We start from the raw sequence: 20,973 nt of genomic DNA, 5'->3' as shown, positions 1-20,973 counted from the left end.
TCAGAAAGTGTGGGTTCCGGTATGAATGGCTCAGCAGTTTGTATTTGGATTTCGTCCTGATCATTTCTCTTTGGCCTATGTATATTTAGTAGTTTCCCAAATAGTTTTTCCATCTGTTCAGGATTGAATGAGAGTCTGCAAGTAAGTCACCATTCTCATTCTTGATCACGTTTACCCTTGCCTGATATCCGTTTTTAAATTCCTTTATACCCTTATATAAATCTCGAATGTTTTTATTCTTACTATTTGTTTCTACCTCATTCAGTTTTTCCTTCAAGTAATCTCTCTTTTTATTCCTAAGTGTACGACTTGCTTCCTGTCTTTTATTGAAATAATTATCTCTATTCTCCATAACTGGATCCTATAAGAATTTCAATTTTGCCTGTTTTCTTGTATCTACTACAATGGAACAATCTTCATCAAACCATGGTTTTTTTTCTTAGTTTCATGATAACCTATGCTCTGCTCAGCTGCAATTTTGATATTATATCGGATATTGTCCCACACTCTATTAACATCTAACTCTTCCTCAGCTTCATCAGCAGTTGCTGAAGCAGCAAACCTATTTGAAATTTCAACCTGATAACGTTGCTTAGTTTCCTCGTCCTTTAATTTCAAAATATTTAATCTACTAAGATTAGCTTGTTGTTCTACTCGCTTGGCTACTGATAGTCTTTCTCTTAATTCTCCAATTACCAAATAATGGTCAGAATTACAGTTTGTCCCCCTGAAAGTTCGAATGTCTATTATACTAGTGTGCCTTCTTTTATCTACCAAGATGTGATCTATCTGGTTATGAGTCATTCCGTCTGGAGAAGTCCACGTATAATTATGTATATCCTTATGGGGGAATGTTGTATTCTTGACAATTAAATTTTTTGATGTGGTAAAGTTGACTAACCTAACTCCTTTGTCATTACTACTTACGTGTAGGCTCTCTTTTCCAATTGTTGGTTTAAAAATATCCTCCAGTCCTACTTTAGCATTGAAATCCCCCAATAAAACTTTCATGTGATATCTAGGTTACTGATAAAAAGTGTGTGTTAATAGCCTATAAAAATAATAATTTGTAATTGTAAATTTTGTAACTCCCAAACTAAAATAATTTATCCATGCATATAAAAAATAACACAGAAAGTATACAATTATGATTCTAACCTCATTATAACAAATAACAATTAACATTTTCATTTTATCAAAATAAATACTCCTTTTTGTGTTCAGAAAAAGAAAACAATATTTGTGCTTTGAAAATATTCTTTCTACGTTACAAGACGTTACTGAATAGCTCACTTTCTTCACAACCTAAAATATTAATACAGTATAAATTAACAATATTCTTCAAACTATTTACTACTCTACACAGTTCCACAGAATGCCACTATGCGTTGTTTATGTGACCATACTGTATATCGTCTGTAGCGAGCGGGAACAGGGCGAAGCGCGGGTGATATGTATAGTCCTTGCTGTACTCAACTGAAATCTACTGTTTTGGTACGATCTTCCTACCTATGCTTAGCAACTTTAAATATTTATTTAATGTAAATTTGTGCTATTGTAGAAAACCCGTTGTATGAAAAACATTCGTAAAGTTATCTTTACACTCGTGCCAAAAAGAAAACCTTTACGAACTTGTATCATAAAGACTGTTTTATTGGTTTGATGTAAATGAATTGTAGTGAGAACGAAATTATGATCCTATTTTTGTCCGTCGCTTTATATTTCACTAAAATGGCACATCATAGAAGTGATGTAGGTTGTATATTTTCGGAAATTGATACAACTTTTGTATTTCACATAACTAGCCTTTGGACATACCTCTCCGCATTAATAGATGTTTATCACGGATTTGTAGTTCTTGCACTACTGTAAATTTGTATTAACTTCAGTAGCTTTGTACATAAATGCCAGAAAGACCGTTTCCTACGAAATATGACGAAGCGTGTTTTTAGGGGAATTTTTCAAGCGATGTCCAATCTTATCCAAATTTTCCTCGATGATGACATTACTTACGCCTTCTAAATTTCTTATCTGTAACATTTGCTGTCACTCAGAATTTATTCATGAGGTTAGACGACTTGAAACGTTAACACCAGGGAATCTTTCCTGATACCGTCATCGAACTTCACGAGTGGGATTATTTTTAACACATAATTTTATTGTCGTGCATAAACACTCACTGATCAATACTATGTGTGTGCAATTTTAAGCTATAAATTATAAACACACGCACACTATCTAAAGCAGTCCTGGCTTCTACTGAGACTAAGGTAAGATGAGACTGCGATGCAGTCGTTTACAGCAATGTCGCCCGCGCATACTCACAGTCGACCGTCGAATTTCCATATCGTAGTAAGGAAATAACTTACTCATTCGGTGAAATCACACTGTACAAATGTAACCCATGACCCTGGTGCGCAGAGCGTACTTGTACCATGAGATCGCAAACGGGTTGATAGAATTAAAGATCATTCTAAAGCTGCGCTTAGCATTCTTTTGTGGCAGAGGAGATGGCATCATACTTCAGCAATGGTTTTCTATAACTCAAATCATCTATATGAGATTTGGACGGTGGGGGGACTTCCTGGAACTATATATGACAACTGTGAATCTGGCTGGTTGACATTAACCTTTTGAAAAAATAGTTCTTTAAGATATTGCTACTCCATATTGAAGCACACAAAAGTGAAGGAAAAAAGTTGTTGTGATAGGTGACAACCTAGCATCTCATTTCTCTCCTGAGGTATTGAAAACTTATGAAAGAAATTTACTTCACTTCTCCACGTCGAATTCAACACATTTACTCCAGCCTTTAGATGTTGAGATATTTAGGCAACTAAAGAAGATTAGATTAGATTTGTCTCATTGTAATTGTTATGAGAATAGCTTCAGTCCCTTCCAGTGCACTTTCACTGTTGTCAAAAATGGTTTGATCTCTGTTGCTCCAAATGAAGCACGCGCCCTTTTCATTTTAGTAGCCAATGCTTCTATGAAATCTTCACCAGGAATATTATTTTCCCATTGGGGAATATTTCTACCTTGCTTGTTTTCTTAATTGGTTATTTTACGACGCTTTATCAACTGCGACGGTTACCTAGCGTCTGAGTGAAATGAAGGAGATTACGCCAAGGAAATGAGTCCAGAGTTCAGCGCCAAAAGCAAGAATCACGAAGGAAGAGGGTTCTGTCGAAAGAATAATTTCCAGTGATTTTTCAACACTAATAAATGCTGTATCATTCAAAATTGTAAATAATCTGCGAAATGACTTCGCAGCAACTTGACTTTATTATTTGATTGTCAGACTGTTCTTAGCAAACTTTCTTCTAAAAGTGACAATTCCGGTAGATTATAAGGGTACGTACACGTTGGAGCGAAGATAAACGATAAAAGAAGCAGCGATGCTATATCAGAGAGACTTGAAGCATGCATTGCCATTGAGGTGTGCATATTGGAGTAACGATAAAAGCGAAGATACACGATAAAAGCGAAGAAAGAGAAAAATTCCATTTTCTTCGCTCTTTTCGTTCATATGATCTCTGATTAAGATAATATTAATCTGTATAATGACCGGTGGTTATTAATATATCGGAATATTAATCGATTTATTATTATTTCGGCATATTAAATTAATTATCATGGATATTGACAAATTGATTAGTTGTGTATTTATTCGTGATACGATCACAAGAACCATTCACATCACAATAAATTTATACTAGCTTTGGGATGAGAAACGGGCTCAATTTTGTACTTATTTAAGTTATATTAACCTTGAACCTAGCAGTTGATATTTCCTATATATCTTCTTTCATTAAGTGGATGTACAGAATATCTTCTACTGATAAATCAAAATGTTTGCTTCCCGCGACCTCGTTGCTCCGATATGAACACTTGATTCTTTGATAATACCAAAGCGTCGCTAGGTCGTTTCTTTTATCGTTTATCGTTGCTCCAATGTATACGTACCCTTAGATGCTAGCTTTTTGGAATTTCTGTAGGAGTCCAGAAGTTTCAATTCAAATAGAATCCGTCAAAGGAGAGGAAAGAACGTGAACATTAAACCAGGATCACAAATCATTTTGGAAAATAGTGAAATCAACATTCTGCCTGAATTATTTGGTTCTACAGAATCTGAGGTTGCATCATGTTGAGATATGGCAAAACAACTCAAAGCCAAAAAAGAAATATTTGTTATAATTGCAAGTGTGATTTCCGCTTCTATAAAGGCAACAATTGAATTCGCTGCGTGACATGCAAATCCGTTGGTGAGTGGTGTATGCAACAAGGGGTCAAGAAATCCATGTTATGAATATGAAAAATATGAAGATGAAATGTGACTATGAAGCTCTCTGTACGTTTTTTAGTACGATTTGTTCAGATAACTTTTATAACGAAATTATTGTGTCTTAATAATTATGCCGTAATTCTTACATTCCTGTGTCTATTCATTCTACTGATGTGCTCTTTTCATTAGCTTTTCTTCCTGTACACACATTCAATGACGCTGATTTATTACATTATTAATAAAGTTCACATATCCCAAATAAATTGAAAATAAGCAATGATTTTGCCCTCTTTTAAGTATAAATATTTTTAAAAACAAAATTGGTGTCAAAGTAGGCCAAAGAGAGGGCCAACTTTGAACTACAACGAAAGTAAATAGCATATCGAAGTAACCCCAAAACACGAGGCTACTTTGACACCAAAAGAACTGGCGTTTTGCTATATATAGCCTAGTGTTATTTTACAGAAATCATACCATTATAGGTTCATAGCCGAAGGGTCATTTGGTGTGATTAAAACTATATAAAAGTTGCCCTCCTTTGTGGTATTGTGTCAATAAAACAAAAAAATAAAGAAATAAAAAGTACCTATTTTACCTCAAGTTGTCAGTCCAAGTTTGTGGATAGACGTTTGAAGATGTCTGATTGTTATAAATCGTACGAAAAGTTTAATAAAGGTGGGCATATTTATAATATGAAACGTATAAACTGAGCGCATTACTCTGACAATATATGATATGTTTCAGTAAAATCAGTTGCACTGTTCTTGAGGTAAAAATAATGTTTCTTATTCTTCAAACCACTTTTCACACATCTTATATATAGTCTATTTTGTGCAATTGTTTTTCAGACTAATAAATTGGTCCTTAAATTTTGCTATCTGAAAACGAACAAACTATTTATATTTCCGTGATAAATATTGTAAAAACTTGCGTTCAAAACTAAATAAAATAATAAATATCAGATTCACACGTGAAGGTACAAGTAACAAATTAATATGAAGACATGGCAAATGAATTTGACAAAAATTCTTTTTAAGAGTACCATGGATATGTTATCTATTGGGTCAGAGATACATGTATGTAAAATAAAATGCGACAGAATTGTGCGTACATGTTCTATTGAAGTGTATTCTTCTGAAGAAATAGTACAGATATGCTGGAAAACTAATACCATTTACTTTAAATCTGCAGCAAAATGATAACTTGTAATAAGTATAAGGAATTTTAGCGACATTAGACGCGCTGTTATATTATAACCTAAGTACATGTAATGTATGTATAAAATATGTCATAGAAATGAACGTACATATTCTAATAATTCATATTTTCTTAAGGTAAGTGTTATTTTGGGAAGATAGATGTAGATAAACTGGAACACTAATAGTATTTATTTTAAATCTGCACCAAAATGGTAATTATTAATTTGTAAGCATAAGAAATTATCTTAACACTGGGAATGCTATAATATTTATAAGCCTATATACATATGTAATATACATGTAAAATATGTGACAGCAATACACGCGCTTGTCCTAATAATTAATATTTTCTTCATTGATATAAGCGTTATTGTGAAAAAATTATGTAGATATACGCGCATAAAAATAATTGCATACTTCAAATATGCGCTAGAGTGATAATTATTAATAAAGCATAAGATATTTTCGCCATTTTATTTTATAGATTGAAACAAAACTCAGAAATTAAGAAAATTCCGTAAGACCTTGGACTAACACCTCATTAGCATTGCTTACTTTGTAACTTATAGTAACGGGTGCACCAGAAACAAAGTAGCCTATACAAAGAAAATACCTAAAACATAACGATAAGAGAGTAGTAGAGAATTACATAACATTAGTGTTTTTAATGTTTCATTAGTCTACAAAATGCTAAACTTTTAGTAATGATTTTTAAATTCGTTGCTAGTTTCCTCTTAATTCTCCCGGATTACAGAATTATATACAAGGATATACATATATCTACGCTATATACATACGCGAACAAAGATAATCAATTTAACCAGCAGTTGAACAAAAATGAATAAACTTTAAATTAACACAGAAAACACTGAGGTGAATTCTTGAGGTTAATGAATATCGATCGATGTATTTACTGATGAAATAATAATACTGTACCTTATATTGTACTTCACTTTTCACCGTGGATTTTAAAAGTTTGAGCCACACTCGTCTAGTCGGTATAGGCGTACTTCTGTTCAGCTCTACCTTGCGTTTAAGCTTCACATTCAACTTCTTTTGACACTTATTGAGGAGAAATGTCATATTTTCCTTCTACTGCCCAGGACACATTTTATGGTTGTTTAACCAGCTTCTAGTGTTAATTTAGATCAATGACACCTTATGACGCATACAAATTACTAACGTCAGAAATTTCCTTGCCATAATGTCCTATAAGGTGACATGAGCTTCTCCATTCTTATGATTGAAGGTGTCTTGCGATATGTGTAAAATGTGCTCCTGGTGATAAATCGAGGACTGTCCCAATTTTTGACATTTGTAAAATGTGTTCTTGAAAACATGCGAAGTCTGGTCTTAAATTATGACGTATGTAAAATGTGTTCCACGTGACACACATGTCAAAAGCAGGATAGGACAAAGTAACTGCATGTAAATTTTTCACAGTAACCACACATACGTAGAAGCAAGACGGAAGTACGCTACTCTGTAAGCCAACACCTGCACTACTAAGGCAGAGAAGTAGTGACTTCAACGAAGTTTACTTAAGTGATGATTTAGTATAATATTATTGGTTCAAAATTTTATTATTAAGAGTTTTATATTTTGCAGTGAGAATGTAGAATTATATGCAATTTTACTTACAAGTTATTTCTTACTTTGAGAGTGAATAAAAACTGAAGAAAATCTAGTACTGTGAAACTTGGAATGTATATTATTGTTTGAAATTTTATTTCACTTGACTTATATACGTTTAATAACAACGCAGTGTGGTTACACATTCAATAAATACTATTATTATATTGTTAATAAGTGTCTTAATAAACGTTAGATATACTCGTAAAGTTCGGTAGATTTATGGATTTGTGATAGAAACTGTTTTAATTTTAAATTAACGCGCATATTTTGTCTTTGAATTTCTCTTTGCAGGTCTTCTTTAGGCCCATTATTGTTATTATTATTATTATTATTATTATTATTATTATTATTATTTTTTTATTACCATCGAACATAGCATTTTTTATGATTAGCATGTTTGTCTTGTATTCGGGAGATTCGGAAGTTTGATGATTTGACTGTGATATTTTGTGGTTTCCCTAGTCCAGCGATGTCAAGGTCAAGAGCACGCAGACGGTTCTGCGTGCGATCAAGCGCTCACTGGTTGCAATGAATCTATTCTGCAGACAGCAGCACAGAATAAAAAGGGGTGAGTAAAGTAAACTCTATTGCCCTATCACTGCAAGGTGAATTAAACTGTTTTTAAATAACAGATAACGTGTGACATTCATACAAGACAACAAGAAATCAGAACATGTTTTGTAGAGTGTAGCCTACCTCTCTAATAAATGCAATGAATTATAAAATAGTAGGCTACAATAAATAATAAATATAGCTTCTCCTTAACTTACATAGTTTCAAATAATATCTAGAATATAGTTAATTTTTATATAATTTTCTAATAATCCAACTAGTATAAAACACTGTTTTCCTGTTTGAAACTTACCAATACAAAAGTGAAATAAATTACAGGACATTGTGCATATGGAAAAATGAAATAATAGGCCTGCAACAAGTAATAAATATAGTATATTTTCTTTATGTTAGCGGTTTTAGATAATGTGGCCTACCTAATTAAATTGCTATGTAACCGTTAAATACTTAATAATGTACTTGTTATAAGAGCAGCACATTTGTAGAAATAAATTTAAATTTCTGGCTTCTCGTCTAATATAGACATTTTTTTCTTGTTTTTGCCGACACCAACCTTCTTATGTCCGGCGAAATTATGTTTCTTGCAACATGACGTATCATCTGATAATCTTGATGTTAGTCTTGGTTTTGTGAGGTCCATAAGTGCTCACATACGTGCTTACTGCCAAATATATAAATAATTTGTGCCGTAAATATTCGTACCCTGGATATATTACTCGGCAAAGCGACTTCCAGCTTGGCTCTGTTCACACAGCTCTTCCTCGCTGAACCAAAGGACATCACAATGGTAAGGAACATTGTCAAACTGAAAATCTATGGACGACCCATCTTGACAATTTTAGACAGAATTCGTAATGAGTCTACGCTATTAGCATCATACTCTTTTTGTACTTTATTCTGTAAACTTTTAATGCAATGCAGTGAGGAAGAAACTCTACAGTACATTAAGCATATATTTATTACTATTTAATGTCAATAAAACAACATAACTTCAATACATCATTATGTACATCAATTAATAATTTCAGGCATTTCACATTGCTTCTCTTTGTAACTAAATGCTTTCCATATATCAGACAAAGAACATTATCTCCTCTTTCACTCCTAAGAAGTCAAGAATACCGTCAGCATAAAACTTACTGAACGACTTCTTCCTCAATGTCTTATGTACAACCCTGGAGTTCACCAGTGACTTGCATCTGCGTGCCGTAAGTGCTCTGAACAGCGCATACTGGCGAAGAGGCACGCTTGCGCTCTCGTTGACATCACTGCCCTAGTCCCTCCAGGTAACTGTCGGGATTGTACCAATTAAAAAATGGGCCATCAGCTTATATTTTTTGCATTCTATAAACCTCAATCATCATGCTTCGACATATCATCAGTAATATTTCGCTACGCATTATCTGTATGTTCGAAAATTAACACAGTTCACTGGCTAAAAACATTACCTGTCGGAAGGCAAGAGGGGTAGGTGTGTTGTGAAACCTCAGAAGAAAGCCTAAAATTCACACGAGGAATTATTATTATTGTTGTTGTTATTATTATTATTGTTATTATTATTATCATCATCATCACGTATACCTAGGGATGTGATTTTTTGGTATTAACTATATACGCGAAATGTGTTAAAAACTTCTTTATATAGCCTACATGGAAAATTCAACATGGACGAGATGTAGTCTACAAATTTTGCTTAGAGTCCGCAGTCAGAAATAGGCTCCTTTATTTGCCGTAAATCTAAGACACGGGCGTTAGAGCTTCACTTCCTTCTCTAAAGAAGTCACGCTTAGAAATTTATAGCTCTTTACAATCCACGGTTCTCTGTCGTGTTTGAATCCGTTATTACGACTAGCATGGTATCGAATAGATCACCGAAGATGACGGAATGTTTTGGAGTTGGTTTCTGGAAAAATTACACATTGCATTACTTTTCTGGTTGATTTGAGAGATGATGTGGCCACCGTGATGGAAAGAGTGCAGGAACGAGAGAACATCCATAGAAACTCTACTGTTATAAATAACTTTGCTTATCAAAATAAATCTCTACTTTGACTTACCGGAACTTCAATTAGAATCTTCGACTGGAAGTTCGACGTTCTGAGGATTCGACTAACTGTACAGTACACTACCTGAATTAGACTCTAGCGCAAGTCTGCACAAGGTTTGCGCTCTCCGAGCCGGCTCACAGCTCATGAGCGGAATGCAGATATTAACTGCGCTCTGTGTAAGGGTGGACTGGAAGAAGGGGTGATCTCGTACAAAATATACACAAAAGGAAGTACTATTACGAGTGTTTATGAAATGAATTCCCGTTCAGGGTTTGAAAAACTATCTTGGACTATTATTAATTAATAAAGAAATATTTATTTTACAGGAGTACTTAAATGTACAATATCATTTTGTTATATTTTTATTTATCAGTGCATCAAAACGAGGTTTTATGTTGTTGGCAGCTGAGAGGAACAGTAGCCTACTGATCGTAATGAAACATCAGTTACAGATGTTCGATGTCTGCCTTTATTAAAGTTGATTATAGAAAACAGTTGCTCACAAATATAAATGTTGAGCCAAATATAGCAATCATTTTCACAGCCAGCCTGTGTAGTCGTGGATATTATTGCTAATGTTTAGTCTTGTAAAACTCAACCAGGCTAGTAGTATTATTCAAACGATCTTTAGCTCTTAGGTCACATTGAAGATCAGTAAGTTCCAGCTGTAAATCGTTAATTGTTAAATGTTATGTTCCGTCTTTTAGATTCCTCCATACTGTACTGTAGCAGTAGGTAAGCAACGTGAAACAGTTACTGAGAATAGGCCTACACACTGCACTCCACTAGATAACTGAGTGGTCGTTTCCCTCTCCTCTGCCTATACCAAGTCTATGTCATTCTGACGTATCTTCCTTTCCATTTCGGTGAGAAGTAAACATCGCCCTCCCGCTCCGAAGGAGCGCGCGCGCTCGTTGAGCGCTGTTTGTGCAGGCCTGCTCTAGCGTATTCAACCGTATCCTAGAACTTAACATTTCCATCGTTTCGGATCTAGATCACGTACACGTTCCATCATCACGGCCGATAGGTATTAGTGGTTCGATGTAATTTGAAGTCGTATAATTTTTTCGCCGTGAAAGGTTTGTCACTGATTCCGACTGTGACTTTAGTTTCAGAATCACAGCCCCGAGAAATCGCCATCTCCGACCGATGTGTTTCATAGCGACGGGACTGAGTACAGCTCCAGAGCCAAGACAACTGCAAGATTAACTTGAAGGACAACATAACTGGGATCTAATTAATTATCGTTCTACTGAAGGTTAACGTCGGCAAATTTTTGATACTGAAGTCACAATGCACTCACTATATTCTTCCACGAATGATTCATATAATCTTTCGCAAACATATTTTGAATGAGTATAAGCGCCCACACATGGCGATAACACAGTTCATTGTTTTATTTTTAGTAAACTCTCCACGCTAATTAGTAGGCCTATGGTTGTTATAAAACATGGCACCGGTATAATATATCGAATCGGAGAAGAGCGTTAAACATAAACATCTCTCGTCTCGTGATGAGAAAAATTCACAATCGCCAAGAATCATCCGAATACAAAAATGACACTGACAAAATCGCTATTATCTGTCACAGCGACTTTTCCGGATCTGTCACAGTTCTGAGTTGAGACTTCAAAACGCTGTCACACTTTACCTCTAATAGGTATGGCCATAGGGGACGTTTACTTTGTTGAGCTCGTTAGATTTGGCTACTCCAAGCGACTGCATGTAGTTCCGAAACGTTGGAAATATTGCTTCAGGACACGACAGAATATAGTATCCAAAAGTCTGTTCACATTCACCGTGACTTGTTTATATATATGAGTGAAAAATAGACTAATGATACATGCTTTCTCATTGTTAAGCTTATATATTACACAGCACTTAAAATAGCCATTATTTTCAGTAAAGTAACTTAATATGTTTGATTAGATTCCTTCAGACTGCTCTTCTTTATAATGTCAGAAGCTTCCTATTGCCGAAATTTTGTGCTTGCCCCTTGACTCAACGCCGTCTGCAGCAGTGTGAGGAACATTTCCACCCTGCACGGCCGGTCTGTCAAACGAGCTACGGTATGTCACATTTCCTTCTTCCTTCCCAATAGGCTTACTACATGTAAGTTTGATGGATGGAAATTCTAAACGTTTGAATACTATCTACTAACCGATATGTAGGAGCCTCGAATAAATAACCATTGTTTCACTAGGCCTATAATAAAATTTAAGAAAACAACCATAAAATCCAATTTTGAGTAAATTAGCGTTTTGTGAAATTTTTGTATACAAGATTCAAATAACGTCAACATTTATTAAGAAAAATTACTGTATTCCATGTGTATACTCCTTGGATGAATTCACTTGTCTGTATTGAGTTTTAAAAATCTAGAATTGTAGGAGTAAATACTGTAGCCTATTTATATCTGTGTACTGAGAAAGGAAAGAGAAAAGTAGTGATACTATTGCTCATAAAAACTGTTGATTTATAGACGATGGAGATTTCATATTTTGTGTACTGTGCATCAGATGGCTCGGGAACGCCTGAACAGAGATGGAAGGGATGATTGGAGCTCACCACCTCATTAATTTTGAAGACATTTCGAGTTTTGCAGGCAGCGAGTTCTTGCTGACAAGAAAGATGGTACGTCGCTTCTTCAATTATGAACAAGTATCGTGGGGCGGACAAGCATCGGACATCCCTGCAAGGTGGGGGGGGGGAGGCGGACGTGATGGCGTGGAACACGAGTGCTACCCTGGCCATTTGTCAAACTGAACTACCACCATCTTGACTTGGAATTTTCTTGTGCCACAACCGATCTCTCATCCCAGCTAAATCCCCCGCAGTCTCACGCAACCTTGCAGTTTCTAATGAACTTTTTCCTCCTTTTGTGCTGTTATCTGACGAAAGGACGCGGAAATCTCACTGCCAAGTGCACAACTGTAGCCTGGAGCACCAAAGAAATCTGCACCCTGTTTCAAAGGGCTTTTAAGTTCGTTGTGCTTCCGATCTTTTTACGAGAGCGGTTAGCACAAAAGGATGTTTCAATATATGGCTCAGCGTCTTAGGAAAAACTTGCGTGAGAGAAATGCATGGAAAGACTAATTTAATCGTCCAATTGCTTTAAACACATTTTCTTCTGTTTTGATTCATGTTGCAAGAAAAGTAAAGCTTACTGAATAAATCGCTGTGAATATGCCCTCAGCGGTCTAATATTTACCATGCGATAAAATCTTCATCATGGCTTTCTTCTGAAGGAAAATGAAGCTAATATCCCTCATCGTAGATTTAAGGCACGAGAAAGGGCTCTAACCTTAAATGAGATGGTTTCAGTTAAAATTACAGGTAATTTCATAAAATAGGTATTCTGCTTCAAGAATAAATATATCTGTAGGCCCTGTGCGAATTGTTGAAAAATGCTAGCCTATGTTAAAAGGGATGGACGCAATGAATTCGTGTATCGTAGGATTAAGTGCTAAGAACTAACGCAAACCCAGCGAAATCTCCGACCTTCTCCGAAAGAGGAATTTACTGTCACAGTTATAAAGGATTAAACCGGAAAAGATGTAACTACATTCTAAAAGATTAAAAATATTAGTACTTAGTAGCTTACTTAATGTATCGCTGTATCTGAATTCTTTATCTTATGATTGTAATACAAATTACTATTTAATTATTATGTTGTGTGCTCAATGACAGGACATACGGCTCATTTTTCACAAGTTTGCTTTTTATTAAAAAGGAATAATTTCTCAACTTTACTTACAGAAAAGTGAAATTTTCAGATATGTTTATTTAGTACCCTTACAGGTAGGCCTACTGAGACAATGTTTTTGTAGGGTATACATTGGTAATTTCGTGGCAGTGGTTATTTCGTGATACTTTTTCTTTGCTCTTTCGTGAACTAACCAATGGTGTTACGAGATCCAAATTTCCGCCAAGGGATTGCATATGTTGTCCAGTTTCCAGAAACATACAGCTACGCTTTGTGTGACTATTGTAGCTGCTTCAGTGAGCTTTTATGTTTGGAGAGAGCAAGTTTGCATCGACTTCTCAGGCGTACAAATTTTGTGGATGTTTGTAATTACATTACAGGCTTATTACTAAAGGTAAGCATATGATATTTGGTACAAAGATTGATTACATCTTCATGAAATTTTAGGAAATGTTTTTGGAATTTTAGATACATCTGTAGTCGCCATATAGGCTTAGCCTTACTGATAGAAATCTTAGCTGTTTGAGGCGAAATTTTGTTGAGCATTAAGTGTTACATTTTATACTTTTTAAAAATTGTATTACAATACGAATTTTAGAAATCTGAGGATAAGATGTGATAACAAAAAAGAAAAGGGAGGCGCAAAGGGTTCAGTGTAGCTTCTGTTTGATTTGTTATCATGCTAAGTGTCAATGATAAGTGCTAGATGACTTACTTGCAAGAATTGTGACAGGAGATGAAACATGGCTCCACCATTTTGGACCGGAGACAGAGGCAGACAATGGAGTGGCATCATGAAAATTCACCAAACGAATAGAAATTCAAAAGTACACCTTCGCCAGGAAAAGTTATGGCTACTGTGTTTTTCGATTCAGAAGGACTCTTGCTTGTGGACATCATGCCATACGGAACCACCATTAATTCTGACGCGTATGTTGCAAATCTCAAGAAACTTCAAGCTCGACTGAGTCGTGTTCGACGACATCGGGAGAAGCAGGATGTTCTGCTATTGCACGACAAAGCACAGCCATATGTCAGTCACAAGACCACAGACCAGATCAGAAAATTCGGATAGACAACACTGAAACGCCGCCTTATAGTCCTGAACTGGATCCGTGCGATTACAATCTCTTTGATAAACTGAAGGATCCCTTCGCGGAACAAGGTTAGAAGATGACTCCCTTGTGCATGCTGCTAAAGAGTGGCTCAGGCGTGTTGGTCCAGACTCTTACCGTGCTGGTCTACAGGCCCTCGTTCCCAGGTTACATAAGGCAGTTGAAAGGGACGGGGATTATGTGGAAAAGAGACATTTTGTTCCTAAAGGATGCATCTACATTCTGTGAAAATAGCAAAACTGTAGGATAAAAATATAATTTTTAAACAAATGTTATGCTTTACTTTTGGAATTACCCTAGTAATATAGGCTATAGTAAAGTCCGTAATAAAAGTGTTGACCCTTTTAGGACAAAGAAGATCCCTTTTCAATTTCAATTTTTACTTTGATTTCATTCTTATTATGTGCTGATATGTATTTCTGTTTTCTTGCTATGAATATTAGACGGAATTACTATGTTTGAAGTCTTGTAACAATTAATGAGAATTTCATTTGACTTTAATGAATTTTTCCACAATTCTTCTACTTCTCACGAAATTATCAATGTAATATCACGAAATTACCAAGGTTATAACGAAATAACCAACCTTTTAGCTTAAGTTGTAAAAGTTGTTTTGGCACTTGTTCAAGAACGTGTCCAATCTTTTATGTCTCTAGATTTGTATAGCAAATTATCGTCTTTTAGATGAAAAAATCGGAATAAGGATATATTTCCACATTTTCATTATAAATCAATTTTCATGAAATTATCACGAAATTACCAATGTTTACCCTAAATCTAATATATCATAAATAAGCATTACTGAAGCTAGTGTATTGAAATTTTTAAAAAATTCGCATGGAATATGTTTGTAAGGAAATGAATTAACAAAGCAACTACTGTTACATCATAAATAAAATATATGTGCCAACGTGTTGTAAAAACGTCAGCTTCAGCAGAATTCGAGAAAATAATTTAATATTCTGATGATAGGAAATTGCGCACAAATATCACCTTAAAAACATAATGCGATAAGAGTTTTGTTATGTAATGTTAGTTACAGTTAAAACATATACCTAGGTAACTTTGCTTTGTACTATAATATTGTTTTGATTAGTTTATTGATTTTACCTTTATAAGGCTAAAGATACCATCAAGATCAATTCCAAATTATGTCATACTCAATCCCTTTCTTTGGGATATCACTTTCGTTATAAATGATGTGTTTCATTCATTTAGTAAAGTATAGTTGTACTACTATGGCATTTATGTGCATATTATTTCTTAACTCTTTATTATGTTATTAACCTTTAAAACACAACTGCAATATTAAAAAAAATGGTGCTAGTACTTTTGTTTTACAGACAATATATATAATCTCAAACAGAAAGACGCCATATTAAAATAACGACACAAAAATGTACGTTCTGTTTGAAGTTGTTACACCACTGTTTTCTTAATTCAACAGGCTGATTATTCACATACATAATCTTTCCTCCTTCCATAACTAACGCTTGATGCCCGCGCACGACGTCAAAGTCAGAAAAATGCACTTGCTTTGACATCACAGTATTAAACCATATGTGTGTCAAATATTCCACTTTAATTTTTAGTTTAAATTCTACTAAGTTTTTATCCATATTATTTAAAATATATGCTTAGTGGTAGAGCAATGATAAATCTTGTACGTATATGACAACTCACTCACTCACTCACTCACTCACTCACTCACTCACTCACTCACTCACTCACTCACTCACTCACTCCCTCTTTCATTCTACTGCTTATTTATTCACTTCACACCCATTCGTTCATTCGCTACAGATCCACTCTCTTCAATCTCTTAATTGGATACAGGTGCATGCTGTACATACACGAACTTATATATTGTTTACGTTTATTATTATTGCTTGCAAATGTCTCGTGTCGGTTCATAACCTTAATAAGATTTAAGATAAAACGTGACAAGGATCTCATTTCTTGAAATTATATTATGGTGATGACGATGATGATGATGATGATAATAATAATAATAATAATAATAATAATAATAATAATAATAATAATAATAATAATAATAATACTGATTTCGTGAAAATAGAGATTGCAGCAAGGTAGATTCAGCTGATAATGAAATAAAACAAAATGCATCCCTGTGCTATAGAATGGCTGTTGAACAGTCCTGACAATATTCAGATAAGTAGTTACACTTTTGAAAGAGTATGCAGCTTTACATATTGCTGTTTAGTCAACTGTCTGAAGACAGATCAGGACCCCACAGGTGACGTCAACAAGGCAGCACTCATAAGGCAACTAGGCCGGGAGATAATGGGGAAGGGTGGCCAATTCCAAAGTCTTAAAAATGTTGAACTGAACAAAAAATTCACGCACCACATTATAATTTTTAGTCGTCATGGCTACATGCTGCCCGGAAAAAATTGTCTACCCCTGATTTTTACAATAAGAAAACGCACTAAGATATTTTATATTTGATTTAAGATTGGAATTAACAAATTAAAAGAAAAAACATAAATGTCAGCACAAACGTAAAATAAAACAAATTATCAGTCCGTGCTTTACGAGTCTCTACACATTACGATGAATGACTGTAAGCATTTTAAGTGTTTCAAATGAAAATTTTTTTCTTATTTCTGATAAAACACATGTTCTTCTTACCTAATGAAGTGCTGGCTACCAAATTCTTCTATTATGGTATTGACATCCAAGCGCCCAGCTTTGTTTTGTTTTCGCATGTTCACTGAACAGCAAACCTGAACTGTGTAGTAGGATCGAGTGCCGCCGATCTATACTTCATATATATATATATATATATATATCTTCATATATATATATATATATATATATATATATATATATATATATATACCTACACCTACCTACACTGCTGCGGATCGCTTGGAGACTTTAGGTAACCAAACGCAGAACTCTACTGATAATTAGATGTACATATCAGCCAGAATCTCAAATCAGAGGTAGCTTTACATATTTAGGATCTGAAATCTACTGCCAGAATAACATTAGGAATGAGGTCCGTAAAATAATTGTCTCTGCGAACAAATGATGTTAACCTTTTCTCAAGGAAATTCAAGTTACTGCTATGTAAGTTTTCATAATACCAGTAGTCATATACATATATGCTTCATAGACCTGGACACTGAGCAAAGCAGATACAGACTATAGGATTGGTTGAAAGAAGAATTCTCAGGTGCATCACCGGATTAGTACATGATAAAGGGTTATGGAGACAAAATTACAGTCATGAAATTTACAGTTTTTGTAGTGAACCAGACATATTGACACACGGTTATCTCGTGAGAATGGAAGAGAATCGTTTAACAAGGGGGCTGTTAATGGTAAAGCCGGATGAAACGAGAATAAGAGGCCAAAGCTAAGATAGGGGGAAGGAATTGAAGGTGACTGTAAAACCCCGGGGATAAAGAATTGGAAAATGCTGGCAGTAAATGGAGAGGAATCAAATGCGCTCTTGAGGAAGGCCTGGACCCATATCAAACTGTATAAACCAGGAGTGATGAAGATGGTGATGCTATAATAATAATAATAATAATAATAATAATAATAATAATAATAATAATAATAATAATAATAATAATAATAATAATAATAATAATAATAAAAATAAATCATTAACTGGAGTATTTTGTTAGTTTTTGTGTTATTAAAACAAAAATAAAACCATGGCGCGACAGCTTTTGGAGGGCTGAGGCCCAGCAGCCTCACGTCCATGCACCTCACCAGAGGTGAGTATCATCTAGTCAGTACGGAAGAACGTGTAGAAAGCTGGATTGTCCCCGAGCCACTATTGCTGGTTTATGAAAAAGATTTTGCTATCACTGTAGTTAAACAAATTCACGATGCTGGAAGGGGCACCGATCCCACAGAAAGGGTGAAATGTTTGGGGAAAATCTCTTCTCCTATGAGGACTCGAATCGCTCATTCCTATTTCTAAACTAAGGCATGACGCCTTAAACTACTCGACTACAGCGCGGGAATGTTTTTTTTTTATTGTGCTCAACAGTTAAGTGTACAGTTTTGGCGTTGCATGGTAGATTTTGAAATAAGGCATGGATATTTGTTGCCTGCGACTTTTGTAATACTCTAGAACAGTCTTGTCAATTGATGCCCATAGGCGCAAGCGCGCGCTTTACAGCGGATAGGGAAGAGACAGACGAAAGAGGTAATATAAGCCGCTTGGTCGAGCTATATATAGGGGATGGCCAGCACTGATTCAATAGATAAAGGAAAAGAACTTATTAAAACTGTATCAATGTTAATTTTTAGATTTGTTTGAGAAGTTTAAGTGCATTATAAGAATGTAAGTTTTAATTTTAATGCTCATTTTTAACAAGTTTGTTAATTTTTTTATTCAAAAGAAATATTTTCTTAATTTTTTTAATAGAAAAGTGAAAATATAGGCCTGTTTATTTAGTAACCTTACAGATGCTGAAACAATGTTTTCGTAAATATAATATACCGTAAATACGTATTACTGAAGATAGTGTAATACAAATTTTGAAAATATTCGCATGGAAAATGTATGTAAGGAAATGAATTAACAAAGCAACTACTGTTACATCATAAACAAAAGATATGTTCCCATGTGTTGTAAAAATGTCAGCTCTGTAGTTCAGCAGGTTTCGAGAAAATAATTTAATATTCTGATGATAGGAAGTTGCTCACAAATATCACCTTGAAAGCACAATGCGATAAGAGTTATGTTAAGGAATATTAATTACACTTAAAACATATACCGTGCCTAGGTAACTTTGCTTTGTACTTTAATATTCTTTTGATAAGTTCAATTATTACTTTTATAAGGCTAAAGATATCACCAATATCAGTTCCAACTTATTATGTCATACTCAATCTCTTTTTTTTTTGGGATATCACTTTCTTAATGAAAGACGTGTTTCATCCACTTAGTACAGTTAGTTGTACTACTGTGGAATTTATGTGAATATTCCTTCTTAACCCTTCATTATGTTATTAACGTTTAAAACACAACTGGAAATTAAGAAATTGTTGTCAGTACTTTTGTTTTACAGGCAATATAGTTAATATCAAATAAGCCATGTAAAAATAAGGACATAAAATTTAACGTTCCTTTTTGAAGTTTGTGCACCACTGTTTTCTTAATCCAACAGACTGCTTATTCATATACATAATCCTTCCTCCTTCCATACCTAGCGCTTGATGTCCGCGCACGACGTCAAGATAAGAAAACTGCACTTGCTTTGACATCTCTCCTCTAGAAGTCGAGATGGATGCCTGGCATAGTGCTGATCCGACAGCATGCAGAGCTCACCTTGCGACTAAGGAATGTAGGGCCATAAAAGCTGAAGTTTGGGGTTAGGAAAAAATCCACTGGAGTTGACTGTTTCTTCTAGGCTATAGTTAGATAAAATTAGAAAGTGAGGCTAAACCAATCATCTACATTTTTATAATTAGTACAGCACTCAAATGGTGAAATATGAAAGCAACGATTATATTAAAATTGACAATTAACTTTGTGTTTTGATGTCAATTTATACTTGAACTAAGTTCAGACACGATTCTCTTTCTTTTCGAATAGACGTCCGTACGTCCATATCTCGCCGAACACACTGCAGCTCGATACTTGGAAGTCCTTGTGAGATTACTTATAGCGGCTATGAGACTTGAATTTCCTTGCTGTACTGCAGCACACTACCACTGAGGTCCCTTCTGCCGGCCATCACTCAGCGACTATCGTCTTATCATTGGGCGCAATAAATTTCGACGTACAGGTGCCTCTACGAAACTCTTCACAGCGCCGGCGACGAATGGAGCAGATACAAGGGGCATGGCATTTATTTATTACTGCTTCACTGCTGCTGCTACTGCTAATATTACAGAGAAGAAAGGGCATGTATTCGACCCCGAACAAAAACAACGTTTTTCTCTCTTTCTCAGCCCCTTATCATACTGTAATAAAGTGTTTCTCTAGAGGGTCTAGAGTGTGACACCCATAACTTCTCTACATTTGAATGTGGAATCGAACCTTTTATTGGAAGACTTTCCCTGCGTACGTTAGAAAAATAGAAAATGCATTGCTTCCCCTCCAGAAATTTCTATTTCTCATTACTAAGTACTCCCCTAAATGTTACTTGTTCTGCCAGTCATTGTTTAAATTCATTTCATGACGATGAATAACATCTCGTAGGAGATCATCAGTTATGATCCGAGTAAGCTCTAGACGGTAGGGAGCCCTCCGCAGTCTGGAACATATTTTTTTACTCATAACTATTTATTTATTTATATTTCGTAAATAGAAATTTATATTTTGTAAATACTGTATATAAAAGTACATATAAATTCAAAATAGGAATAAGTACCAATACAAATATAATAAAATAACAACACATAGGGGAGAGTC

At 34.9% G+C, this 20,973-nt stretch overlaps 1 protein-coding gene and 1 long non-coding RNA gene across 3 annotated transcripts in view; one reads left to right on the top strand and one right to left on the bottom strand.

Moving 5' to 3' along the window:
- LOC138696250 (uncharacterized) overlaps positions 1-6,541 on the bottom strand; it is a 35,179-nt gene extending 28,638 nt beyond the window's left edge. Inside the window, exon 1 of the mRNA XM_069820939.1 lies at positions 6,421-6,541. The gene's annotated coding sequence lies outside the window, so the exon portion shown is untranslated. The remainder of the gene's footprint in view (positions 1-6,420) is intronic.
- A 360-nt stretch (positions 6,542-6,901) lies between these two features.
- Positions 6,902-17,356, top strand: LOC138696249 (uncharacterized). Of its 2 annotated transcripts, none has more exons than XR_011331294.1 (3): positions 6,902-6,969; positions 7,582-7,687; positions 11,670-17,356. It is a non-coding gene; the product is annotated as an uncharacterized lncRNA (long non-coding RNA). The 2 variants fall into 2 exon arrangements; XR_011331293.1 differs by having other exon boundaries at positions 10,850-17,356.
- Positions 17,357-20,973: the final 3,617 nt, after the last annotated feature.

This window comes from Periplaneta americana, chromosome 3 (assembly GCF_040183065.1).
Source record: "Periplaneta americana isolate PAMFEO1 chromosome 3, P.americana_PAMFEO1_priV1, whole genome shotgun sequence".
Classification (NCBI taxonomy): Eukaryota; Metazoa; Arthropoda; class Insecta; order Blattodea; family Blattidae; genus Periplaneta; species Periplaneta americana.
This window is presented reverse-complemented; position numbering and strand designations above follow the sequence as displayed.